This window comes from Ailuropoda melanoleuca, chromosome 14, assembly GCF_002007445.2.
Source record: "Ailuropoda melanoleuca isolate Jingjing chromosome 14, ASM200744v2, whole genome shotgun sequence".
NCBI classification, from domain to species: domain Eukaryota; kingdom Metazoa; phylum Chordata; class Mammalia; order Carnivora; family Ursidae; genus Ailuropoda; species Ailuropoda melanoleuca.
The window spans coordinates 73,331,528-73,359,502 of NC_048231.1; the positions used below are offsets into that span (position 1 = coordinate 73,331,528).

General features: G+C 38.0%; 1 long non-coding RNA gene across 2 annotated transcripts; it reads left to right on the forward strand.

The window, feature by feature from the left end:
* LOC109489657 lies at positions 1–27,754 on the forward strand. 2 transcript variants are annotated; one of them, XR_002142702.2, is made up of 5 exons: positions 1–274; positions 13,928–14,086; positions 18,108–18,238; positions 19,300–19,547; positions 27,716–27,754. It is a non-coding gene; the product is annotated as an uncharacterized LOC109489657 (long non-coding RNA). The 2 variants fall into 2 exon arrangements; XR_002142703.2 differs by having other exon boundaries at positions 19,444–19,547.
* The last annotated feature ends 221 nt before the right edge of the window (positions 27,755–27,975 follow it).

Below are 27,975 nucleotides of genomic sequence, written 5' to 3' on the forward strand. Positions count from 1 at the left end.
TGACCATTTGGATTAGAACAAAAGCATCAGCACCCATGGCCATGGATTCAAAGGAGAGGATATCAAATCTTCAAACCAAAGAAAGCTCCTACCTCACGAAAGAAAGCTACACCAAATCTTATTTTCACCCTGGTATTTTGGGCTCTTGCAGGATAAGAAGTCAGAGAAACTTGTGTATTACTACCAAAAAGTCTGGAGTAAGAGCTACAGCTTTTGGTTTGCAGTGATTTAGAATCATATGAAGATCCGATTTCTTTGCTTCTAGGCTGGGCAGGTAAGCTTCAAACCAAACCAAAACAAAACAAAAAAGGATAGATTTTATATCTTCCTCTGCTAACCCATATCAATGTTGAATGACTTCTATATACTTTTTTTACCTTTTCTTTCTTGTTTTCTTTTTATTGTGGAAGCATAGTGCTCATGTTTACTTTGTTATTGTTTGGAGAGGTGCAGGGAATTCGCCATGTACATTGTTTCGTTTCGTTTTGTTTTGTTTTTTCAGTGAGTGTGTTTGGAGGAGGTGGTAACTCATACAAAGCCTGGTTTCACAGTGGACTGTAATAATACTAAACAATCGAACCTGAACCTTTGCTCCTGGCAAGCTATTTGGATTGTTTTGATGGTCTTTTGCCCATTCTGAGCTTGGCTGCTGCCCCGTACATCTCCAAGCACCCATCCCCCACCCCACCCTTGACTCCCACCCCATCCCCGCAGTCCAGCCTCCCTGTGTATCACCTCCTTCCATTTAGGTGCATGCACACGAACATGTTTTCCTCTCTCAGGCATCTACAAAGGCCTCCTTGGACCCCCATTCCACAATCCAAGCCCTTGTTCCCACCTATTCTGTCTTCTTCTGAACCCTCCTGGAGTACGTTCTCTCCTTTAACTCATTGGCCACCTATATTCTGCCTTGAGCTGCAATTTAATTCTGTCTCTATGTAGGTCTTATCATCTTATTTCCTTATTTATTTCTATTATGAGAACCTCAGTAACCATACACCACAGCTTGTGCATCTTTGGTACCTAGCATAGCACTATGTACATAGTGGGTCCGTAATGGACATTTGGTGAAAGAATGAAGGAAAGAATCAATTCATCACTCAGATAATCAAGTCTTTAACAAGTGGAGGAGGGTGACTATTTCAAAGATATAATTATTGTCTTTCACACAGTCTTTTGTGGAGAGAGTTTACCATCTCCGTGTGATTAGGGAAGTATTTCTCCCACTTGATTACTTATTTTGGGTGAATTTTACATCATTTCTTCACGTCTTCTCAGATTAGAGCAAATTCAATTGGCACCTTGATTTACACACCAATCAGGCTCTGCCTTAGTGCTGGATATTATGTATACAAAGAAAAGTGGGAAAGTCTTTGCCCTTAACAAATTCATGTTGTACTGTGGAAGATGGGAAATAAATTATTGCAGTCCTACAAAAAGACATGTAAAACGCACTGTTGGGAACAGAGAAAGGGACACTCTTCAGGGTATGCCTTACAAAGGGCAAGTGGGAGACTCTGAGAGAAAGGGTTAGTCATTTATTTTACATTCTTTCCTTAGGTGTAAATGACATAAATACATAATAAATGTATTATTTAATGAAAGAGGTCTTGACTGGTGGTTATACAATTTTAATTTTTCAAATATGTACCCAATATGTAAAAAGTGAGAGCACCCTGATTAGATTAGGAGAAAGGGACTTACTCCCCCTTCCTTCCTCTTTTTAGCCTTGACCCTGCAAAGGGATCTAGAAGAACACTTTAAAAACTATTACTCAAAGACTTGAGAGTGGACATCTAAAAATTCTATTACATCATGAAGACTGTGTTTAAAATTAGAGCATGTCCATGAAATATATCACTTGGAAAATAAAATCCTCCCCTCAGTTATTATGAGACTAAAATAACGTTTAAAAATTAATAAAATATATGGAGAAAATCCCTGTGATCATTAGGAAATAGAGGAATGAATCTCATAATCCCAAGAGGTGATATAAAGTAAAGAGTGAGTATATAATTACTTTGAATAAGATATTTGCAGATAATAACACTAAAATGGATCATCAAGGAATAGCTCCATAAGAATAGCCCTCCAAACATTGAATTTGATGCCAAGAATAACAATCATTTCTCGAAACGGGGGTATGACAGAGTCATAGTCCATGACTCAATGAACCATGTAGCCAACTTGGACACATTTTCTATGTTTCTGATTGCTCAGAAATTGAGAAATTAATATTACCTTGGGTAGAAACATGGCCACAGTTTTTTACCCCAAGCTGATACTTTCCTTCCTGCATGACGTGAATATTAAATGAAGTTGCTGTTTCCTGTTAAATGGAGTCAATCAGAAGACAGGCATGTATCAGTCACACAATAGTTTCAGTTTTTGTCCTCCCAAATCCCTCTCTGGGTCCCTTTCAAAGTTTTAGATGAAGAGTTGGATTGGGTTTGTACACAGTTTATGAGGTTCTAAAGGAATGAGAGTTGGCTGTGTTCTTTCTTCAAACTGAAATTAATGATATTCATCGGAAGGTGGTGTGTGTTTGAGATTTTGTGCCATTATCTTGTAATTAATAACTCAGGGAAAAAGGCATCAAGATGTCAGTCTGAAACTGAAAATTACTAGGAACAACTGCCTGTTTTATATTTTCCTGTTGTGTGGGGTTAAAAACAATAACAGCCTATATGGACTCTAGAGAAAAAGAAACAGAGTAACAGAGAAGACCATTGTTCTCTGTAGTACAAAGTGCCCAAAGGCTTGAGGAAGTGAAAGAAGTTGGGCTTTTTTTCTGTTTTGTTTGTTTTTGTGTTTTCCCTTTGGGCCATCTGCAAGTGAACCAGTCTAAATTGGTTTAATCAATCAATAGGAATTTGCAATTCTATACTAAGTGCAATGAGAGATAGTAAAAGACTATAAAATACAAAGAGGTATTCTGTGAAATTGAAGCATACATGAGGCAGGCTCCAACTGATCCTTTGATTCAGCTCTTAGGCATGTCCTCAAGGGCTGGGTTCCAGACATGTCACCAATTCCAATACTCCTCCAACACTAACTACCCGAGAGCAAAACTTATACCCCTGGTTAGAAATTATAATATGGATCTTTCGAATTATAGACTAAGTGATAAATGTCCACAGGTCATCTATAATAAGAAAAAAAAATCCTTTTTCAGGTAACTAGAAAAAGCTGCTCAAATGTCATGTTTCTTTGCCTTGTGTAAAATAACATCAACTCAATGGTGCAGGAGAGGAAGGTGTTTTCTCTACCTTTCTAGATTCTTTTGACTGTCCCATTAATTAAATTGACATAAGCCACATTAACAGGAGAAAAACAAATTTGATTACAAATATACAGAGTCCAATAAAAAATATAAGACCTGAAGACAAGCTGGTTCCATTGAGGCTGAGCTAAGGAATGGAATATTGGCCTAGGGCTTCAAAGGGGAAGGTGGCAATCCAATACAGGGCAAGTCGCAGGGCAGCCAGAAGAGCAGATGTTTGATAGTTAGATGTTTGCCTTGCCAGACAGATAGGTCACTTAGAGATAGCATTTATCTCTGACAATAGCTCTTATTCTGGGAAAGACCTCCACTGTAGATTCTTCAGGTAGTTAAGGGCAGGCAAAAGTCTCTCCTGAGCCCACACAGTCTTCATTGCCTTCAGCTCAAACTAACCCACATGCCAAGTCATCTTATCCCAGCAAGTATGGGAACTCCACTAGAGGCAGGACAATATCTTCCACTTTGGATTTCCCACTGTCCTAGGCACAGTGTGGTTTTGGGTTTTTTTTGTTTTGTTTTGTATTGTTTTTGTTTTTTATAAAAAGAAAGTTAATGTCTTGGAATGCCTGTGAGAGTTTTACAGAGAAAAACTGAAAGCGTGAAATAGGGTCTGGAAATCCCAATAACATATCCAACCAAGCCCACACCTATTGTGTGCTTTTATTATCAACAATTGCTTTAGATTCTGAGGCCCACTTTTATCTGAAAAAGAGGTGGTAAAAGCAGTGTTTTTATATCTCATCCAGTACATGTTTACTTGAAAAAATCTTTAAAAAATTGAACTGAAATAAAAATATACCTTTTGAAATTTTAAGACTTTTGGTAATCAGTTCGTTTCTATTTGGACTTTCAGACCAAAAATCTCTGAAGAGCTACCATAGTACAATGTGTATTGTAGACGTTGATTTTGTTAATTACTTCCTTTAGAGAAGATTTGGTTAATTTATCGTTGTTATCTTTTTATTTTATTATTCTATTATTGGCTAAATCATCAGAAAATCTGCGAGTGCACGAGAGAACTGGAGATGTATTTATTTTAATCAAAGTCTAAATAAGTTGTAAGTCTAGGAAAATAATACATACACACATGCACACACTTAAGATTTTACATAGAATTACTCATACATACAGGATGCCATATATTGTATCTTTGAGTAGTGAAAAGAGGAACCGACCTTTGGAAGTTCTATTGTCTCATTCCAGCGCTTGTACTCACTAGTCTTGTGACCTTGGACAACATCTCTCTCTGATCCTCACCGGTATGATAGGACAGATAAGAGACCATTTGGCTAGCTAACCATGCCCACATCCGTATTCAGTTTAAGTGTATATATATCTGTGTGAATCATCCTGGTTTCTGAAATCACACTTATGGAGAACAGATTTTGACTGAATATACTTTCGTTACCTGACTTTACTGCAAAATCCTAGGCTGTATCACTTCCTTCAAAACTAGAAAAATAACCTTTTTTTCCCTTTGACTCTTGGCATGACTGCTGGCGACAACCCATTGCTGAAGTGCTTGAGTAAATAGAGAATAAGAGATTTCTTAAACAAGTGAATTATTTAAAGCTGCATATGCAATGAGACTTGTTAGGCAAAATTTCTGCTCAGTAAGACCCCCCAGGCTCTTAAGAAGATATTTGATATGTAATTTCCTGAACTGCTTACTGTAGTTTTTGCATCTTATTGTTTATTTTGCACGAAATCGTATTGTCAGTAGGAAGGTTCCCAGAGAGAGTTTTGATTGAAATATGCTTGGATGAGCATTAGGCTTTATTTTTGTGTGTGTGCATGTAATAATATTAAATCTTCAAGTTATTGCAAGTTGGATATTTGCCAAGATTTGAATCAAAATGGTTCCTTTTCTTTTTGTGTGTTTTCATTATGTTTGGTTCCTATAAATAATGCACATTTTCTCCTTAGTTAAGCAAAAAAGATGTAAAAGTAAATGAAATGTATTTAATTAGTAAGCACAAGCATTTCTAACATATACCTGCTCTACATCTGAGGTAAGGAAGGGTCCTCTCATTTCCTTTGTCCCTATAGCTTCAGCCTCATTTGTCTATGGGTTTACCGTATTTCTAGGCAATGGCTCCTGGCCTCAAAGTCAACTCATTTCCAGCCAAAGGAGATCTTATACAGACCCTGTGTGTTCAAGTCAGTAGGTAAGCAGGTACCAAGCACAGGCGAGGGGTCCAGAATTGTCTTTGTCCCTATAGTGCAGCCAAAAGACATATGACCCTGCTCTTCCTGTTATAGTGAGTAGAAAAGGTTTTCACTTTATAAGACAAGTTTTCAAATACAACTGGCCGATAACAGTTGTAAAACCAAACATACAGAAGGTGAGAGATCAACTAGAGAACTTCCAAAACACACACACACACACACACACACACTCACAAACACAGAGAACGTGTTTCTAAAACATAAAACTTCATTCACAGAAAAATGAAATATTCCAAATATCCTTTTTCTGCTCCTCAACTTTTTTTTTTCTCTTTGCCTATCCTTTGATTTCCCTCCTTTTTCTCTCTGTATCTCCGTCTCTGTTTCTCTGTACTTTTCCTCTGTCGCTTTTTTCTTCACTTAGGAAATTTTTCAAAAGCCACAGTTTCTTAAGAATACAACTAGTCTGGTGCCTTTTTCTACCCAGTTTCTTGAAAAGAACTGAATTTTAGGTGATGTCCTGTGTATCCTACAAAAAGCTAATATGATAAAATACATTTCCTGGTGAGATTATGCTCCAGATGGTCTTAAACTGGCCTGAAAACTTAGAGCCCATTTTTGCAAGTGTGCAGAGAAGGTACAAGAAAGAAGGTGGAGAAAAGAAACTGTTGTCTTGTAAAGAGTTTAATTTCAAGTCAAGCTCAATTCCAGTATTTTCAGTTTCTCTGTTCCGTGGTAATCTATTTGCCTCCCTTTGATTTGGTAATACCCAGCTCATGATAAAAAGTATAGGCACTCACCTCGTCTATGGTGTGTCAGGTGTCTTAGTCTTGACCCAACCCACCTGTAGAATAGATAATACATTCTCTGGGAAAAGGAAAGATAGTGTGACCTGTTTGGGTCATGACTAAGCCACATTTAGGAACCTGCTAAAAACTCATAAATATTTTCTGAGTGATTGAGTTGTTAATTCACTAATGTCCTAATTATGAAGGTTTTTGTAATATGAGTAATGTAGGAATACATATACTAAGCCAAAGATCCTTCATCCTCTTCTATAGCATCCTAGGTAGACAATTAATTTCTAAGGAAACAAGAAACTCCCATCTCTCTGCTCTTTTTCCATAGTTTACAATACAATGGCTCTTTGCTCCTCCACCAGGAGGAGATAAAAAGTAATAACATCTTCACTTTAGCAGGGACCTCCAGCCCCTCACAGTGGCATTTCCTCTCTGGGAGTAGGTCAGTTTCCTAGATGACTTTCAGCAGGAAAGATACTTAAACAACAACCTGCTTCTGCTCTGGAAGGAGTGGAGAGTTTTAAAAATCATTTGAAGCAAAGTACACACTCAGTTTGTTGCTGGAATGAAAATACTAAGAAACAGAATGAATTGTGACCTGATTTGAATATTGGGCTGATTAGCTTTCAGGTGGGTTGTTCTTGATAAGGCTCTTCTCCATTACCCTGGTAATTGAACACCGCTCCAGTAATAAAGGCGCAAGGTTGTTGTCATCCAGCAACAAGCCAGGAAGAAATTAAGCACTTGGCAACAATGATGTACCTTGGAAAGTCCGAGTCTTCTATTTTGGGGGTCGGCCTGATTTCTCCTGGGATAAGATTCCATGGTAATTTTTTATTACGTGCTTTTCTTTCACTGTGAGTTTTAAGACTGTCTGAGTGAGCCATTCCAATGTTCTCATCTCCCGATCCCTCATTACTTAGAGCCAAAGATTTATTGTTCCCTACTTTGGAGGGTGTTGCTTGTATGCAATTATGCTGGCTTAATTGTAGTTCATTCTTCCCCATATATTGTTGTGTGACCTTGTGCTCACTTTATTGTGGGCTGTCCCTGTCAGGCCTAATCCCTGGAAAGATGTAAGTACATCAGAATTCATTACAAAAAGAAAGAAAAACACAAGTTGGGGTGGAAGAAAGCTCACAAAGGGGAGGCAGCTTAACCTGCTGCTACTGCCTTTAGAGACAGAAAAACAAAAACCCGTAATAAAATGGTCCCCAGCACAACCCTAATCCAGGTCTGCGACCCAGTCATCACCAGTGTCAAGTTCGATCATGGAAGAGACTGAAGTTAAGCTAGGACTAAGCTAGAAAAAACGGTAAAGCATGTGTCTTCCTGCAGTCTCTCATCCTTTTCTGTGCTTTTGTTTCTGGACTTCCTCTCACACCATCCATGTCTGCCCTTTGTCTCATTACACCCCACCCTCAGCCTCTGCCAGCTCCAGCACTGAGGCTTTTTTTCCAGCTATTTCTCCGTGACATCAAAATCGGATTTCAGGAAAGCGTCAGAAACGCATTCACTCTTAGGTGATTACCTGAATCTACAATGTAGGGTGGGCTCTCAGTGGAATTGCCAGGAGGGTCAGCGTTTCTTAAGCTTGAACATGAATTAGAGTCACCTAGAGGGCTTGTTGAAACTGTATTGTTGGGCTCACACGCCAGGGTTTCTCATTCAGCATTCGTGAGATGGGGACCGAGGATTTGCATTTCTACCAAATTCTGAAGTCATTCTGACACCACTGGTCTGGGGGCCACACTCTGAGAACTGCTGAACTAGTGATCTACTTGCTGTCTTCAAAGGTTAGCCTAATGCACACATGAAGCCCAGTGGGAGCACAGTGACCTCACAGCAGGCCCTCAGTCAAGCCTGGTCTTTCCTGGCTCCCTGGCTTATAATAAAGTTGTAAGCTTGCCATGCAGGAGGATGGCTCTCTGATAACCTCATTCACAACCTTGAAGTGACTTCTAATAGCTTGCTGCTCCTCCTAGAAATATCTGTGTTTCCAAAGGAAGTGACAGTGTTGGGTCTTGATATAGGAAAATAATGAATGTCTTGGGGTACGATTTAGTGACAGAAGAAGATAGGAGATATTTCTGGTCAGAGAAGACCTGACAAGTGACCTTCCTGTCCTGAGCCTGAGTTGTCACAGAGCAACATCTGGACTCTTTTACTCTCCTGTCCCATCACAGAGGAGATTAGATACACACCTCTCTGCTTCAGGAAAGGATTGGGGTCTCTCTTGGATTTTGTGCTGTTTAAAATGCTACATGATTGTCTCTCATTTAGATAGATAAATAGATAACACTTTTAAAAATATAGACTGATGTTCTGAATTTTTTACCCTTGCATAAAACTGGATTTCATGGTCTGTTTATTCTAGTGGACCTCTCTTGTAGTTTTGAAGCTTAGATTTACTCTTCTAATCTGTGTGGATGTGTTCTCCTTGAGTTTGCACGAGCAAGTTGCTGCACCGACTCCTCAAGTCTTTTGTGTGTCTCTGCTCTTATCTTCTTCCTTCCGAGTTTGTGTTTGTGCTGTTTTCCCCATCATTTCAGGTATAGTTAGCCTACATTGGTCCATTGGACTTGTCCATTTTGTTATTAAACTACTGGTGTTCCTGGACATGTAATCAAGGGGAAATTAAGGACATAGGGCATTGTGAGCTGATTTTTAGAGGACACTGAAGGCCTTGGTGTCTCCATCCTTCCAACTTATGTTTCTTAACTAATATCTAGAATTCCATGTGCCATTTATAGCTTCTATTGACGGGTAACAAGAAAGCCTAGCCGAGTGTTTGGCATGTAGAAGGTATTCAATACATGACTAAATAATGCATAAATGAATGGGTTTATTTATCCCAAGGCTTCCATTCGAAAGAAATTGCTTGGCCTTCTTAGACTGCTGGCACCTAAAGGGGGTTTCACTCACATGCCAATGTGATGAAGGCTCTAGGAGCCACTTTTTGATATGCAATGGTTCCTTGAGGGGTATCCAAGGTAGGAGGAGTGGGAAAAGATAGGGACTCGAAAGACACACTTTCAGATCTCAGAATTCACTTGCAGGCCAACATCTCCTGCAGTCCCCAGCTGTCATGATCTTGCTCTGGTTTCTGCCTCCCCTGACTTGAACCTCAAACTATGCCAGTTAGCCCCTCCAGCACTTGTTATGGTTGCTGAGTATATGATCTCCAAAACACTGATTAAATGCTAAATAGGAATTATATATGTGAAATTTCATAGCATAGCATCTGATCCATAAGGAGGCATTCAATACACACACTGTCTTCCCAGGATTGTTGCAAATCCAGTTTTTCCCTGGCTTTATGTTTGTTAATTGTCCTATTTCCAGTTTAATTTGTGGTCTACCCAGGGGAAAGTCCCAGGATTGAGCCTGAAGATGGGATTGGGGTAAGGCAGGAGGGGATAGAAGGTAGAGGCATAATGCGATGAAGACCAGCTAATTTAACCACCCAGAAGGCTACCAGACCCCACTGATGGACAAATGAAAAGCAGATGCAGATGCTATGCTAGGTTTATAAACAGGATGTGGGCTGTGGGAGCTCCTGCTTCAACTTCAGGAAGCTTCAGTGCAGAAATGATGCTTACCCTGTGTCATTCTCAAACACTAAAGAAAAGATCTTTTATGTACCTTCTGAGGTCATTCTTCTGTCTCCTTCCCACCCAATACATCATCAAATGAGCTCAAGTCCCACCCAGACTCATTACTTTAAACATCAAGCAAGTAACTCTACTCTCCCCTTTTCATCCTGCTCTAAGCTGTCTGGCCCCAATACTTCTATACCACAACCAACTTCTTCTCTCAGATGGACCACGCTCCCTTTCTCCTCTGCAGTTTACCAATAACAGCTCAGGTATTCCCCATCAGACAGCCTTTCATGATATAACATCTCCACTTCCATTTTATTGTTTTCTCCTTCATCTGTTAAAACCCTTTCCCACTGAGCATAGTATATTTTCTCACTCTCTTTATTTTCTTCCTCATTACTTTTTTATTCTCACTTTCATTCTTGCAATCATGATTCGAACAATAGCATAATCATTGTTTGAGATTTTAAAGTGTGGTTAGTGACATACCCGTTTTAAGGCAAGGACATCATATGATTTGAAGTGGCAATTAGGAGTAATCAAGAACCCCTGCCAATAGCATATAAACCCTTGAAAAGACTCCTAAGTCCCCTTCAAAAGATCTGTAAAATCATTACCTATTTTTTCATTCTCCTCTAATTAAAAAGACTTGCCTTAGTATTAGCTTAAAATATAGATAAAAAACATTTATTAGTATAAATTGTTTGAATTTTAGCTTTTTTTTTTTTTTTTGGTTCTACTGATTTACTAGCATTGTAAAGGTGTGGTATTTTATATTATATAATTTTATTTTACATTGTTTCATTTTGAACATACAGCCTAATGAGTTAACTAGGCATTGGAATACTCTCCCGGAAATCTCAATCACTATAATATTGTCCCAATGGAGGAACAGAAAAGATTTCCAAGCAACTAATCTATAAAGAAAATTGCAGAAAATAATCTATTAATAGTTGTATTCTGCTGAGCAGATAGAGCCAATTTTCGTGATATCCCTTTTGCCCTGATTTGATTGCTGAAAGATTTTTTTCTTAAAAATAAGGTTATATTTTATGGTATAGATATATTAATGATTTTGGACAAGTTGAGTATTAAAAAATACAATAAAAGCAAATAAATTATTGAACAAGAAACATCTTTGACGTCTTAGTTGCCAAAGATAAACTTACAGTTAGAATTCCTCATGTGCCTAGAAACAGGGAAGACAAATTCAGCATGAGCAATGGGTATTCAAATGTACTGAAGAAAACTGAAAACGGATTTTGAAATTTAATGGACAACATAGCTCAGAATAAATAATATGGTACTCGTGTCTCAAATGAAGTCTTCAGAATAGCTGTATAAATAACATCCACCAAACAGTTCCCTATCGTCTTGAGGTTAGATGTTCCACAAACCTTGTGGGAAAAGTAAAAACACTTCTGAGTGGAAGTTTTAAGGGCTAGTAAGCACAGTTCAACACATTCTCTTTTCCTCAGTTGAGGTGAATGGTAACATTTCTGTCTTGGCTCTGGAGAAGAGTCTCTAACTGACCTATGTTGTATATTTTATCGAATAGAAAATCAGCTTTGATTGTGGGTTTGCTTGTTATTGCAGCAGAAACTAGCATAGCTTGACTAACAAAAATGCTCATTTGAAATATAGATTTTGGGGATGCCTGGGTGGCTCATTCAGTTCAGCAGCTGCTTTCAGCTCAGGTCATGACCCTGGGGTCCTGGGATTGAGCCCCGCATCAGGCTCCCCACTCAGCAGGGAGTCTGCTTCTCCCTCTGCTTGCTACTCCCCCTGCGCATGCTCTCTCTCTCTGACAAATAAATAAATAAAATCTTAAAAAAAATAAAATAAGATACAGATTTAGGGAGGTGAATAAATAAATAAAATATGGATTTGGGGTCCTATACCCAACCTCTTGAATCAGAATGTGGAGCTGGTAAAGCCTAGAATTCTAAAATTTTTAGCAAAATCCTCAAATGTTAGCCTTCCTAAATTTTTAGAACTATTGGTGCATGGAGCTCTTAGCTTTTTAAGAAAAATCTATATAAAATATACGTCAGGTTCAAATGGTGAAAGGTCTTACATGCTAGACTCTGGACTTTGACTTCCATCTTAAGGACAGTAGAAAGACTGTATATAATTGAGTGTTCATGAGGTATGGCAGGAGAAAGTTTAAGTGTGAAAATAAAACAAAACAAAAACCATAATTTGAAGCTATTGCCAGAATTCAGGGTAGAATGTCACCGGGGCAGTTTTTCTAACTCGTTCCTTAATAATGAGGCTTTGAACACAGAAGAATAGCCTGTCATGTACACATACATGTTAGAGATAGATATGTCATGTTGGGGAGAATAGCCTACCTGGGAATTAGATTAAAAAGTTAAGGTATAAACTGAAAAACAAAATCTCATACAGTGAAATCTATTGGAAATTGCTTAAATAACCAATCCCTAAAACCCGAAATCTTGGATACTCAGAAGTATTGGATGACCCTTCATTTTTGGCTTTGTTTTTAGGCTGGAGGACTGTATTTCCTTGGGATAGTAGAAGCCATGTTACTGGGATAGATAAAGGGATAAATATATGAGAAAGAGACTGAGAGAGAGAGAGGGAGGGAGGGGGATAAAGGTATCTTGGTTTATATGTTTTTATACCTTGGGTTTTCCAAATATGTAGAGGGAAATTAAAGTATATTAATTATAAAATTAGTCATTCCACTGTATCCACAATGCACACTAAGCATAATTATGTGCAGCTTATAATAAATCTCTTCCTTCTTTCTAAACTCTCTTCTCTGAAATTCTATTCAGTTTGAGTGAAGCTAACCCACTCTCTATCTCATCCCTACTACCTCTATCACATTAACATTTGACTCGGGCTTGGCCAATTAGGGTGCTCCATTTCCTTTCCACAGTGATGGGTTCAAAATGGACGTAGAACCCACATGGGATCACCATGAGTCATGCTCCTGACTTTACTAAAGCCGTTAAGAGAGACGAATCTTCTTCACAACAGTGTTGATGACGTATTTTCCTAATGTGTTTTCTTTCTTTGCTGCATTTACATATTATATTCCCTGGAAAGGAGAGCATATGACATAGAAGAAATTCATCTCAGAAAGAAAGGGGAAGGAAAAAAGCCTTAGATTCTGGGAAGAGGACAGGAAATAAGAAGTGCATTGTCCTTGCTTTCTACCCCTCAAATGAGATTTGAAGGAGGGAGGAAATCCTTTTAAAAATATCATGAAATTTGAGGGCACAATCCAAAATAGGGAAGGCTTGCATCCTGCTTCCCATTTACAACTGATTCACACAGTGCTTAGAAGCAGCACGAGTACAATGGAAGAACATCTCGGGTACAAGGGAGCTGGCCCAGGACTGTGCATGTTCATACCCTCAGCCTATGCATAATGTAGAGTAAACCTTGGTGAATGCAACAGAAGGGAACTGGGAATTCAGAGCCAATAGCCTTGGTCATGCAGACAAGGGACATCCCTGCCAAGGCCAATGAAGATAGCATGCAAACCAGCCACCTCTATCCATCTCCATAAGGATTCGTGAGTTTGCCCTACACCCAGTCACCATTTAGGGTAAGAGAAAATAGATGGGCCAATTTCTGAGTTGAGAGAAATGTTTGAATCTCAAATTTGATTGAATGCTTTCTGAAACGTCTTGAAATACTCTAAAATAGACTGGTGTAAAGTGGCAGAGACTGTGGGGTTTTTTTTTTTACTCTTTTTTTACTTGAGTATAGTTGACACACAATGTTACATTAGTTTCAGCTGTACAACGTAGTGATTCAACAGCTCTATAAGTTATGCTGTGCTCACCACAAGTGTAGCTACTGTCTGTCACCATAAAACACTATCATAGTATTGTTGACTAGAGACTGTATTATTTTTAATGGGTGTGTGTAGGGTGGGAGAAAGTGCCACCTTCAGCATTAACAGAAACTCCAGAACAAAATGAGAGTAGTTATACGTGCAACATACTTTCATTTCTTTGCACCTCTGAGAGTATGTCATGTCTACCCTCTACAGCTATAACCTAGGATGCTGTGACTTTCTTTCTCTCATGTAGGAATATTGCCTGAGAACAAAGACCACAGAGAAGAAAAGTGATCAAGGGATGGAGAAAACAGACTGAATCCCAGTGACATCTTTACGAAACTGAGGGCACATCTGCCATTGGACTGCTCACGTTTGTGAAATAACACATTCATTGTTTCCGTCCAAGCTGGTTTGAAATATATTGCAATTTATTATAAAAGCAGTAGAACTCTCCACTAGCTGGGTTACCTCAGCCAATTACTTATCTTCTTTTTTTTTAAAGATCTTATTTATTTATTTAACAGAGACAGCCAGTGAGAGAGGAAACACAAGCAGGGGGAGTGGGAGAGGAAGAAGCAGGCCCCTAGCAGAGGAGCCTGGTGTGGGGCTCAATCCCAGAACGCTGGGGTCACGCCCTGAGCCAAAGGCAGACGCTTAAGGACTGCACCACCCAGGTGCCCCAAATTACTTATCTTCTTGAGACTCAGTTTTCTCAACTGCAGAAACACCTCCCAGTATTTTTAATGTGATAATTTAAACAAGATAATTGATGCAAATAATTTAGCATATAACCTCAATTGATTGAGTAGTTTTATCATTATTAATGATGTTCTTAGTCATTTACCAAGACATGTTTTCTAAAAGATATAACATTCCTTGCATTCTTCTGCCAAATACACATAACTTTTAGAAATATCTGTTGTTTCCTTTCTACTCTAAGTAACTATTTGGTTGATAAAGATCTGACTAAAATGCTGTTTTTTTTTTTCTTTCTATCTTTTAGGTCAATAAAACTTTCTGGTTACCATTCCTAGGTTGTTCCTCTTGGCTAAAAGACATTCTTGTTTTCTTGAGAGTTCAGTGTTTTTCCATATCACTGAAATCTGAAGTGCAGAAAAAAACAATTTAAAATCTTTTTTTTTTTTTTTTGGCTTCTCACTGCAGTAAAACATAATTTGGCTGAAATAATGAGATTCAATTGCTCATAAGTAAACTATAGCTTAAACAATGACAGTTGGGCAGTATTTGTTGTCAAGTCTCCTGTTTCAGAGGCAAGCTTTGTTATTGACTCATTTTTTATATATTTTCTACAGATTAAGAATTTGGGCAAGGGGGCCAAGAAAAAACTGCCGAAGTGCTAAACTGAATTCTTATGAAGTGCAAACTCTTGTACATTAAATTCTGATTTCCTTTTCAAGTACTTCTCAACCTTAATTTACTGACACGATCAAATATTTTTTGTATCATTTATTTTCCAGTTATACAGGTCCTAGGCTCAAACATTTTGATCGGCATAAATTCCAATTAAGTCTGATTATGTTTCTCTGGAAGAGTTAATTAAATTATTCCTTTTAGTGTTCTGGAAGGCAAATGCCAAGCCATGTGGATTGCAAATGACCTTTAGAACACTTAGAGATTTGCATGCGTGTGACATACTGGTTTACTGACATTCCCCATCCCTGCTCTCTTTGAGACATAGAAAGAGCAAGTAGGTTTCACTCAAGTGACACTTCTAAGTGAGGAGAGATTGTTTTCATCACCTCCAGTCTCCTTTTGTGAACCCATTTCTATATTTTTAAATGTCCTGATAATCTTGTCACTTGCTAGCCATTTTCTGGAGTGGTTGTGAAAGTCAGAATTGAGAATCTTTTCTGTAACATCTTTCTAGGAAAAAAAACCACTGTAAATTTGGGTAGGTAAACAGGGATTAAGAAACAAAAAGCTATTTATGGTAGATGAACGTGCGTCTGGGTCTTTGGAGTCCTTTCTTGCCTCCCTGAAAGGGCAACTAGACCTTGCTTTGGTTTCTTATTGACGTTTTTGGGCAGCCTCAGGGGTGGTGATTAGTGGGGGGGTGAGATTTTACTTTAGGAAGATACTGGCCTTCATAGGCAAAAGAACTGGACATGTCTGCAGGGAGGTGGAGAGAGTGCGGACATCCCTTTGGTACTCGACCCACTTCCACTGGCGCTGTGACCCCTGCCGTTGGTCCTTGCAGACCTCTACCAAGGCAAAGATTAACCGTCTTTTCCTCTAGTCTCTCAGAATTCAACTCTTCTCTGAGTGAAAGCTAACTAGTGTTGCCAATTAATTCCTTCTGCTAAAGTAAAATATATTTTTTTATTCAGATAATAATAGATGCTAATAATCTGTCTACTCTTCAAAGTAGAACACATTTTATCTTTCCGACATAACGTAACCCTCTTGACTATTCGGTGCAGTGATCACCCTCCCTGTCTGAGCCTCTCTAAGGCTTATTTTGTCCCATCTCGCTTAGGTGCTGCTTCGTATTATTACTCAGTATTGTTGTGAAGGAAATAGGCTACGTCGCATTTTTTTTTTTTTTTTTTTTTTACCAAATCCGGACTTACACTTTCAAATGATTATTGTCCCTTGGGCAATTATACAATTATTTTAATAATGCTGCTCTAGCTCAGAGGCTGTCTGAATTCTCCTTTTGGAATTGTCTTCAAAGCCTGTAGCACTTTTTAAAAAGATTTCGATAGTGGTAAATCTTCATCTCTTACAGATGGATTCAATTTTTGGAAATAACTAAAAGTCATTCAGAGCCAAGTTTAGTGAATAAGATGCGTGATCAAGCTGGGTAATGCAGTTTTTGGTTAAAAACAAGATCTGATTATAACCTAATGAGACATATGTACTTGTTTGTTCATATGCTGACACTCAGAGGGATTCCTAAACGGACGTCTGAATGACCTGTGGCAGTTTTCTTTAAACAGTTGGCCAGCCTTTGATGGTGACTAGATTCACATTGGAAACTCAGACACTGTAACCTAAAACCTCATTTATAGATGAAGTTACTGAGGCTGAGGAAAGTAGACTCGCTTGCCCAAATTCATAAAAGGAAGAAAAACAATGGCAATTGCAATAATCCAATAACGGAATAAGGTATCTTTGGAGGTGTGAATGATCACTCCTGAGTGTATTGATCAAATCAGAAGGATGGATTATTTATGTTGCAATACATCAGGTTTTTTATATTTTATAACTAGTGGAAATGTTAAGACTGGTTAGGATGGAATTCAAGGCACTCCCAAACTATTCTCTACATAAAATCGTGGAGGTGACATCTAGCTCCAAGAGTTGTCTTGAGTGGAGAAAAATCTCATTCAAAGTCATCAAACATCAACTTTAGAAGGAACCATGGAGATTATTTGGCTCAACTACTCACCTGGGGGTTGATCTGCTGCCGTATTGATCACATTCATATTCGTCTATTTTAAGCAGTCTAGGGATGAACAAGAGAACATATTGAGACATCCACCTGCAGCTCCATTTATTAAAATTTCCTTTCTTCCATTAAGCTCAACATTGTTCCTATTTCTGACCACTCTCTGACCACCAGATACATTCAGAATAAATCTAATCACTCTTCTATATATTTGAAGAAAATCATCAAAAACTCCCTAAATCTTCTTAAAGTTGAATTCTCTATTATCCTCAAACATCCTTCATATTAAGTAATTTCAAAACCTTATTTCCATATAAGAGACTTTTATAACTTGAAATTCTTTTAGGAATTTGATACATTAAAATTGTTATGGCATACCTTGGGGCAAAAAATAATTTCTCCATTTGTCTCAGGAAATATGCAGACTGACTGTGAAATTGGATAAGATTTTCCTTAAATGGGTATCATATCCTCTGTCAATGCAGAACATTCCAAAATGACCTAAAGAATTGGAGTCTTTTGAGAATTTTGCCTTGTCTTTCAGGGCTTTGTGTTCAGTAATATTGAAGGCCAGCCAAATCCTGACTCTGGCCTCTATTTCATAATATTTTCTTGGATTCATAGTGCCTCCTTTCCCAAACACTATGTTATTTTCAAAAGGCTTCATACTTCTGAAAATCTTTCACTTACAATTTCATTTGATTCCATTGCCTAAGAAAGTCAAGTGATATTACTTTTTTTTTTTTTTTCTTTATGGGTAAACTTAGAGTTGAGAAAGTGGAAGCCAGCTATCAGGGGTTGAATAAATTTTGTATTATTATACATGTTGTTTAGTAGACACTACTTGAAAAAAGGAAGGCAAAAGATATAGTAGGTGTAAACTGAAGAGGTTTTTATATTTTAATATTCTTGTTCTCAGAACTTTGTTTTGATACGGCATCAGGAATCTGAGAACGGGATACTGTTATGCAGAACCTGGTTTGAAAAAGCTATTCTAAAAAATGTTTGCATGTTCCAGATACTATTGCAGACCCTGAATGTGTATCAGTGAAGGAGACACACAAAACGTGCCTACTGTCCTCATGGAGCTAACATTTCTACAGGTGAAATTGTGGGATGCCTGCATGAATCAGTGATATTTACTATGATGTAAGCAAAACAGCATCATGTGCACCTTTTTATTGGGGAGCAAAGAGATTTCTCTGAAGAATGACATTTAATCTGAGACAGGAAAGATACAAAAGAGACAGCAATGTAAAGGTCTGGGAGAAGTACAGATAAATATGGAACATTTTATTTAGTTTTTTGGATTTTTTTAAATTAACACACAATATACTATTTGTTTCAGGGGTACAGGTCTGTTGTTCATCAGTCTTATATAATACCCAGTGCTCATTATAACACATACCCTCCCCAATGTCCATCACCCAGTTACTCCACATTTTAAAAATGCAAAAGGATAAAGGGAGAAGTTGTTTAACTTATTTTATTTATTGTCTTATTGCCATTCATCTACCTATTAGCTTCCTATGTACTCATTTCTAAGAACACACTGACTAGGAAGAGAAGGAAGGTTGCAACCACATCTGGTCATGCATGCTAAAATGTCATATTCAGCTATTGAAAAGTGCTTTATTTCTGATGGTACTGGTATCGTCTCTCTCAAGAGAAACAGATCCACATAATTTTTGGCTAAATTTTTTTTTCATATTCTATCTCTATTCTTGTAGAGACCCTATTTCCATGAATATCCCTGGCATTTAACAAAACCTCAAAGTATGTATTGCCCATGCTATCTCTTGACAATTCCATTATTGATGATTTCAAAAATTCTGCAATTGTGTCCTGTTATTTGGGCCTGTGATGGTTAATCGTATGTGTCAATTGGGTGATGGTGCCCAGATATCTGGTCAAATATTATTCTGAGGGCATTTTTATTATTTATTTATTTATGTATTTATTTATTGATGTAGTGTTCCATGATTCATTGTTTGCGTATAACTCCCAGTGCTCCATGCAATATGTGAGGGCATTTTTATATTAGATTTATATTTAAATCCATGGACTTAGAGTAAAGTAAATTGCCCTCCATAATGTGGTTGGGCCTCAACTAATCAGTTGAAGGCCTGCTCAACCCTGAGCAGGTGGAAATTCTGCAGCAGACGACTTTGGTACTTCATCTGCAACACTGACTCTTCCTTGTTCTACAGAAACTGCCTTTGGACTCAAACTGCAACTTTCTTGACTATTCGGCCAGACAGCCTCCTCCAGCAGATTTTAGATTCCCTGGGCCTCCACAATTACACAAGCCAATTCCTCAAAATGAGCCAATCCTATTGATTCTGTTTCTCTAGAAAACCCTGACTAATTCAGGACCATCCAAGTTGGAGCGCCCAACCCAGGTCTTCTCTCAGAAAAAGAGGCTTTTATCCTCATTTGTTCCTTCTGCTGACTCAAGGTAATCCATACTTGGACAGATTATAATAAAAGTTAACTCTTGATATGACTGTTAACATGTTACCATTTTCAATAGTATTTTTATTATGAAGTCCTTGGTGGGGAGGGCAAAGTCATACAGCAATGACAGGGCTGATGGGACCCAGGCTCCAGGGTCTGTTTTTGTTTATTTGTTAGTTTGTTTTAAATATACTTAATATTTTTATTATTATTTTTATTATTTATTTATTTGACAGAGAGAGAGACAGACAGTGAGAGAGGGCATACAAGCAAGGGGAGTGGGAGAGGAAGAAGCAGGCTCCCAGCGGAGGAGCCTGATGCGTGGCTCAATCCCAGAATGCCAGCATCACGTCCTGAGCCGAAGGCAGACACTTAATGACTGAGCCACCCAGGTGCCCCTAAATATACTTAATATTTTTAGAGCAGTTGTAGGTTCACAGCAATATTGAGCAGAAAGATACAGAGATTTCCCATATACTCCCTGCCCCGACACATGCATATGTTCTCCCATGATCAACATCTCTCGCCAGGGTGGGATATTTGTTACAGTTGATGTATTGGCACGTCACACAAAGACCATAGTTTACATTAGGGTTTATCTTGCTGTTGTACTTTGTACAGGCTTGGATAAATGTATGATGACATATATCCACCATTATAGTATCACACAGGGTAGTTTCACTGCCCTAAAATAACTCTGTGCTCTATTTATTCATTTCTACCTCTGCGACAACCTCTGTCAGACATTGATCTTCTCACTGTCTCAATGGTTTTGCCTTTCCAGGATGTCATATAGCTGGATTCACACAGTATGTAGCCTTTTCAGATCAGCTTCTTTTACTTAGCAGTATGCACTTGAGGTTTCTCTGTGCTTTTTCATGGCTGATAGCTCATTTCCTTTCAGCACCAAATAATATTCCATTGTCTGAGTGTACCACAGCTTATTTTTATTTATGCATTTGTCTTACTGAGGGACATCTTGGTAGCCTCCAAATTTTGGCTATTAGGACTAAAGGTGCTAAAAACAACCCTGTGCAGGTTTTATGTGAACATATGTTTTCAACTTTTGGAGGTAAATACTAAGGAGCACGACTGCTAGATCATATGGTAAGAGTATGCTTAGTTCTGTAAGCTGTCAGACTGGGGGCGCCTGAGTGGCTCAATTGGTTAAGCGTCTGCCTTCAGCTCAGGCCATGATCTCAGTGTCCTGGGATCAAGCCTGGAGTCGGGCTCCTTGCTGAGCGGTTAGTCTGCTTCTCCCTCTCCCTCTGCCCCTCCCACCCGCTTATGCTCCCGCGTGTGCGCGCTCTCTCTCTGTCAAATAAATAAATAAAACCTTGAAGAAGAAGAAGAAAAAGAAGATGAAGAAGAAACTGCCAAAGTGACTGTCCATTTTGCATTCCCAAAGGACAAAAAATGAGAAGTCCTGTTGCATCATATCCTTGCAGTACTTGGTGGTGTTAGTGTTCTGGATTTTGATGATTCTAATAGGTGTGTAGTGGTATCTCATTGTTGTTTTCATTTGCATTTGCCTGGTGAGAAACGATGTGGACCATCTTTTTATATGCTCAATTGCCAATTGTGTATCTTCTTTGGTAAAGTGTCTGTTAATGCCTTTGGCCCATTTTTTAAAAGGGTTGTTTGTTTTCTTATTACTAAGTTTTTAGAGTTTTTGTATATGTTACCAAATATAAATATATATTGGATAATATATTTTGCATTGGGTAATATAATAATATACGCTTACATTGGGTAATATACATATCACCCAATATACATATCAGATATGTCTTTTGCAAATATTTTAACCCAGTTGGGTGTCTTGACTTTTTGATGTTGCACAGTGTCAGTCCTTCAATTTTGTACTTGTCTTGCAATATCATGTTGGCCAAGGTCTGCTTTTAAATCATACCATATAGCCAATGCTTATCAAACTGAAGCCAGCCTGACTACAGCGTGTTTATGCAGAAAACAGAAAGGCTACTAATAAAAGTACTGCCCTTAAAATTTTAGGGCAAAGAGTTATGTTTTTAAGTGAGGTTTAATATTATTAAATCTAAGTGTATATTTAATGCCTGAGAATGCTGATCTATGTTCGTTTTCTACGTGACTGCATGGCTTAAGAGTGCGGGTTAAGAGGGTTTCTCTGTGGAAAGGGGAGGGAGGGTGAGGCCTGCTGATACCTCAGGGAGCAAAGATTCATAGAAGACGAATGACTTGTTTGAGATAGCTCAGCTAATGTGATGCCAGAGCCAAAGCTCCCGTGTTCTACTGTCCTTCCTTATTCTTTACTCCGCCATGGGAATGGGAAGCACTGGACATCCACAGAGTAGGCAATCAGTTTAAAGTATGTTTACTTAGAAGGTACAAACTTTTTATTTTAATTTTTTAAAAGATTTTATTTTTTTTTTTATTTGTCAGAGAGAGTGAGTGAGCACAAACAGGCAGAGCGGCAGACAGAGGGAGAGGGAGAAGCAGGCTTTCCATTGAGCAGAGAGCACAATGTGGGGCTCGATCCTAGGACCCTAGAATCATGACCTAAGCTGAAGGCAGACACTTAACCAACTGAGCCACCGAGGTGCCCCAGAAGGTACAAACTTTTTAAAAGACTCATACTCAAAGGGAAGAGCAGAATGCAGCCCATGCTGTTCCCAGACTAGCAGACATGTATGAGTTTTTCCTGGCATGCATCAAGAACCTTGTGACTTTGGATGGTAACAAAGCCTAAGGTTTTTTGATGTGCAGTTCCCCAGGACTGACCTCACCTACTTATAGTCACTTGTCTAATCAATCTTCACTGATCACCCGGCACTATCCATTCCCGCCACACACAAGTTTTCAAAATGGCTAAGTGGAGACAAGGCTTTAAGTGGAAACATTGCTTATGTGAATCCTATTTGTTTCCTTAAGGGTAAGTGTTGGGTGTGAGATTGCATAATGATTCAGAATCTAGCAAATGGGCTTAACTGAGCAGAGAAGGTATTTTTATCCCAAGAGAGGTAAAAATAAAGATAAAAATGCAAGCTGAACTCTGGGGAAAGCTCTCTCCAGCTACATACCAATCTGTGCTACTGAGTCACAAAAATGCAGAACGAAAAATGATTTTCCAGCCTGGCCCAATTAGTTCATGGTAGTGGTTGGTACCAGATGTGAAATACATATAATGTGCTAGTCACGGTGGTAATTTTTACATGATTATCTCATGTAGTCCTCACAAAAACCCTAGGAAATTAGAATTATCATTTTATTTGTCTTACTACCACTTCCCAGTTTCCTGCTAATTATCACTTTCCTTTGGTGGCTGATATAGATTTCTTCCTTGAACACCCAGTGTCCCCATAATGCCTGGCACATGATAGGCATTCCGAAAATATTTAACAAATAGATCAGTGCATTGCTAATCTTTGAACTTTGTGATCTCAATATATTTAGTGAATTATTAGAGGGGATGGTTAAGTACTTGGTTTGGTGGACAAAAGTATCAGAATCTCTTCAAAATTAGCCAACTGTCTCCAAATACAGGTCCACCCTATGCGTTCTATCTTTCTAGAATATTAACCTCTCATGGTTGAGACATTTAAAGATACAACTTAGGCTCCAGGGAAGGTCCAGTTCTAATGGACCCTGATATGGATGGAACGTAGGTGCTTTATACTGTTTAAAAGTAATTGACTAAATGCCTTCTCTGTGCTCTGCCTGTATTAAGTACCATAAGAATTGTCAGAGAAGAGATGGCATGAGACGGGCATTTAAAGAGTGTATAAATAATTTGGAAGATCAGGTTTGCACAATTAAAACTATGATATCAATTCTAATGTAAGAAAGTACAAAAGTGTGCCAAATGTGTTTTGTAATTAAGGGGAGTTTCTAAAATATATCAAGACTATCAATCCAAATTTTACCCATAATTCAAGACCTTGAGGCTCACCTAGTTCATCAAGACGTTTTGAACTAATGTTTTTTTTTTTTTAAAGATTTTATTTATTTATTTGACAGAGATAGAGACAGCCAGCGAGAGAGGGAACACAAGCAGGGGGAGTGGGAGAGGAAGAAGCAGGCTCATAGCGGAGGAGCCTGATGTGGGGCTCGATCCCACAACGCGGGGATCACGCCCTGAGCCGAAGGCAGACATTTAACCACTGTGCCACCCAGGCGCCCCTGAACTAATGTTTTAATAAAAGATCTTTGCACTGTAGTGTTCATCCTTGATAGTTCACCTCTAGATGAATTAGTAAAAAAATCGAATGATTAACAAAATTTAATAACATGACTTAGAGTGTTTAAAATAAAACTGAAGAGATTACCACACATCAAAAAAAAAAAAAAAGAAAGAAAATAAGCCATTGGGCCAAGGGCAAGAGTTTAACTTACCCCTGAAAATTCTTTGAAAATGAATGATGGTTCATGAAGAATCCGTGTTTAACCCATGGCATTATATGTTCCCTGGGGCACATAAATTCCTTTTTGGATACTTAATTTAATTGTGTAAATTTCTGAAATTGACCTATCTCTGGCACCTTTGGCCAACCTCTAAAATTGTGTGAAAAACTGAGCATTTGTGGTTTGGTTTCCTCCTGAAATCAAGCTCTTTGGTTAGTCTCTGAAGTCAAGGGCACCACAGAGATTTTGTGAATTCTCCTGAGCTTTTCTTTTCAAGCTGGAAATGGCAAATCATATCATATTTCATGAATGTTATGAACTAACATTTATTGAGATTCTAATGTACCTCACACTTCATAACTAAGGGATTGCAAAAAATGATATGATCGGTAAACTTTGAGAAGCTCACATCACTGGACTTTAGCCAAACAATTTACAGTATGGGGCAGTAAGTTATTATTGACAGTGGGTCATGAGAACCCAGAAGATAGAATGACTCAATGTCAGGAGAGCTATTTGAAATCTCAAAAAAATTCTAGAAGCATATTATGATGACTCTCAACCCCAGTGGTTCTCTCTAGGAGTATTTCACTGTATCCAGTGGAATAAAAGTTCTGATTTTCAGATAGTCAACACAAATATATTACATACATTACATACCCACTATGTACCAGGCACTGGGCCAGACTTCAGGGATAGAGAGTTTCAAGGCAAATGATGTCACTGCCCTCTTCAACCTACCCTATGTAAGACAGTTAAACACACATTATTTAATCAGAACTGTGGTGACTGTTTTAAAAAAGAAGTAACTGCACAAACCTGACTTAGTCCAGAACGTCAGTAAAGTCCTTTTATGAACTGGAGGAGATGATAATTGAGCTAGGTACTAAAGCTGAATAAGAATCGGTCAAAGTCAGTTGCTAAGGAAGAAAGTAAGGGAGTGGTAGTAGGAGAGCCTAGTGGAGAAAAAGAGAGAGTAAATTTGAGGGGAAAGATGATCCAATTCCTCACTAACTCTTAGCATGGATTTGTCTCTGCTGTCATTTACCCACTCACATTGTCTCTGCTCTCAGAGATGGGTCCTGGTTTAGATGAGCAAGGAAGTTACAGTGAAGCTATTTACCCACCAACCCTGCAGATGTTAAACAGAAACTGTAGGAAAGAAGTGGTACATGTTCACAAAAATAAAGAGTGAGAGACACGTGTTGGTGTCCCAAACTACCCACAGATATTTTCCCAGTAACACCAAGTGATCTCATAGAATCAATCCTAGATGCTAGGAATAGAATAGAAAGGCACCCTACAAACGATCAATTCTATTAGTTGACCAATGAAAAAAATAGGGGAGCTTAGATAACTGCCGTACACAAAACCTATTCATTCTCAAGGCAGAGCTGAAACTAGCAGCCATATTTCTTGTATTTTTCATTGCATGTACTGACTGGACAATGTAACTTTCTGAGATGATAGAAATGTTGCAGAGCTGCACTGTTCAAGGTAGTGGCCACCAGCCATAACTGGTTATTAAGTATTTAAATGACTGATTATTAAGTATTTAAATGACTGAGGACCAATTTTTAAATTTTCTTAGAACTTTAATAAATTTAAATGTAAATAGCCAAACGTGGCTTAGTGGCTATTATATTGGATACCGCTGCCCTAGAACATTCACCTTATTTAAACTAAATTTAAAATAATAGGGTTTTTTCTATTTTAGGGTAAATGAAAAAAATCAGATTCATTCACAGGACTATGTAAGACTGAAAGGAAAGAGAAACCATGCAAAGACTACTACACATGTTCATATTATTTTTAGGTCATGTCAACAGAGACCATAAAAATAGCCACTTATGGCAACTAATTTTAGCCCCATCAACAGTGAATTTCAATCACAGTATTTAATTGGCATGTGACAGACAGTATATATATTTAAACTGTTCTTTTTTTTTTAACATATGTGTGCATCTATGAAACCATCACCACCGTCAAGATAAGAAACATATGCATTACTTTCAAGTGTTCTGGTGTCTCTTTGTATTCTCTCCCATCTGCCAGTCTTCATTTCCCCTCCCCATCTTCTCAGCACCTAGATGGCCACTTCCCTGTCTCTGTTGCTATAGATTAGTTGGTTTTTCCACAATCTTACATAAACGGAACCCTACAGAAGGTTCACTTTCTTGTTTGGTTGCTTTCACTCAGAATAATTACTTTGAGATTCATCCATGTTTCCACATGTCATGATCGTTTCCCACTGTATGGATATATCACAATTTGTTTATTCATCAGCTGATGAACATTTGGGCTGTTCCTAGTTCTTGGCTACAAAAAATAAAACTGCTATGAACATTTGTGTATAGGTCTTTACACGAATGTATATATTTCCTTTTGCAATTGTATCAGTCCTTGCTTTCCATATTCTGAGACTTTTTAGTTAACTATATAAATGTTTATACTTGCTATTTCCTCCTACTTAGTTGACCCCTTTATTATTATGAAATAAGTCTCTTTATATTTGATAATGACCACCTTTAACATGGTGTATCTTTATCCGCCTTTCTACTTCTAACCTGTTTGAGTTATTAGAGTTAAAATGGGTTTTTTGTAGGTGGCATATAGTTTTGTGTAGTTTTTTATCCAACTAACAGTCTCTGACTTTTAATTGGGATGCTCAAACTATTTCTATTTATGTAATTATAGATATAATTGGGTATAACTCACTATTTTGCTATTTATTTTCATTTGGCCTATATGCTTTTTGTTCTCCTTTCCTCTTTTTCTGCTTTTGCTTGCAATAATTGAATATTTGTTTATGATTCTATTTCATCTCTTTTGTGTCTTATTAGCTATAACTCTTTGTTCTGTTACTTTGGTGGTGGTGGTGGTTTAGTTTATCTTTAGAATTGCTTACCTTAAAGTAGTCTTCCTTCTAGTGATATTATACCACATAGCATAACAATATTTCAGCTGTATAGTTCCATATCTTGCCTTATGGACTTTAAATTAGTTTTGTCATATATGTGACTTTTACATATGTTTTTATTCTATAACATATTGCTCTTATTTTTGCCTTAACACAGTCCAGCACACTTAAGGAGATTCAAGTAATAAGAAGTATTTCTATTTATCCAACTAATTATAATTTCCAATCTTCCTTATTTTTTCTTTGTGTAGAATAGATTTTTCTTCTGCTTATAGAACTACCTTTAATGTTTATTACAGTCTGGGTATGCTGTTTGATGAGTTCTTTCAGCTTTGTATAACTGCAAAAGTCTATTTCTCTTTCATTTATGAAGGATGTTTTCACTGGATAAAGATTTCTAGACTGAGGGTACTTTTTCTTTTAGTATTTTAAAGATGGTATTCTTCTGTCTTCCCTCTTGCATTTGTTGCAATAAGTTTACTGTTCTCCTATTCTAAACATTCCCTCCACCGCATTCCCCTTGTCAGCTACTTAAGATTTTCTCTTAATTAATGGTTTTGAGCAATTTGGTTATGATGTGACTTGCTAGCTTTCTTCAATTGGGGGGGAGGGGTCTGGGGTTCATTGAAATGCTTGGATTGTGAGTTTTTGGTTTTTATCAGATTTGGAAAATATATGACCATTATTTCTCCAAGTATTTGTTTCTTTCTGACTCCTTAAGGGGTTCTGATTATAGCTCACTATTCCCCAGTTTGTTTTTTCTCATGGTTCTTGTTCTCTCTCTCTCTTTCTGTTTCATTTTTTCATCTTGGAAAGTTTCTTTCCTTTTTTACTTTTATTTCTTAAGATTCCATCTGTTTATTTGACAGAGAGAGAGAGCACAAGCAGGGGGAGCAGCAGAGGAAGAAGAAGCAGCAGCACCCACAGAGCAAGGGATCCTGATGCAGGGCTCGATCCCAGGACCCCGAGATCATGAACTGAGCTGAAGGCAGATGCCTAAGTGACTGAGCCACTGAGGCATCCCTCATTTTGGAAAGTTTCTACTGTAATGACTTTAAAACTCAATTTCTTCTGCAATGTTTAGTCTGCCATTAATATAATTTAGTATATTTTTCCTTGTGGGTTTTAT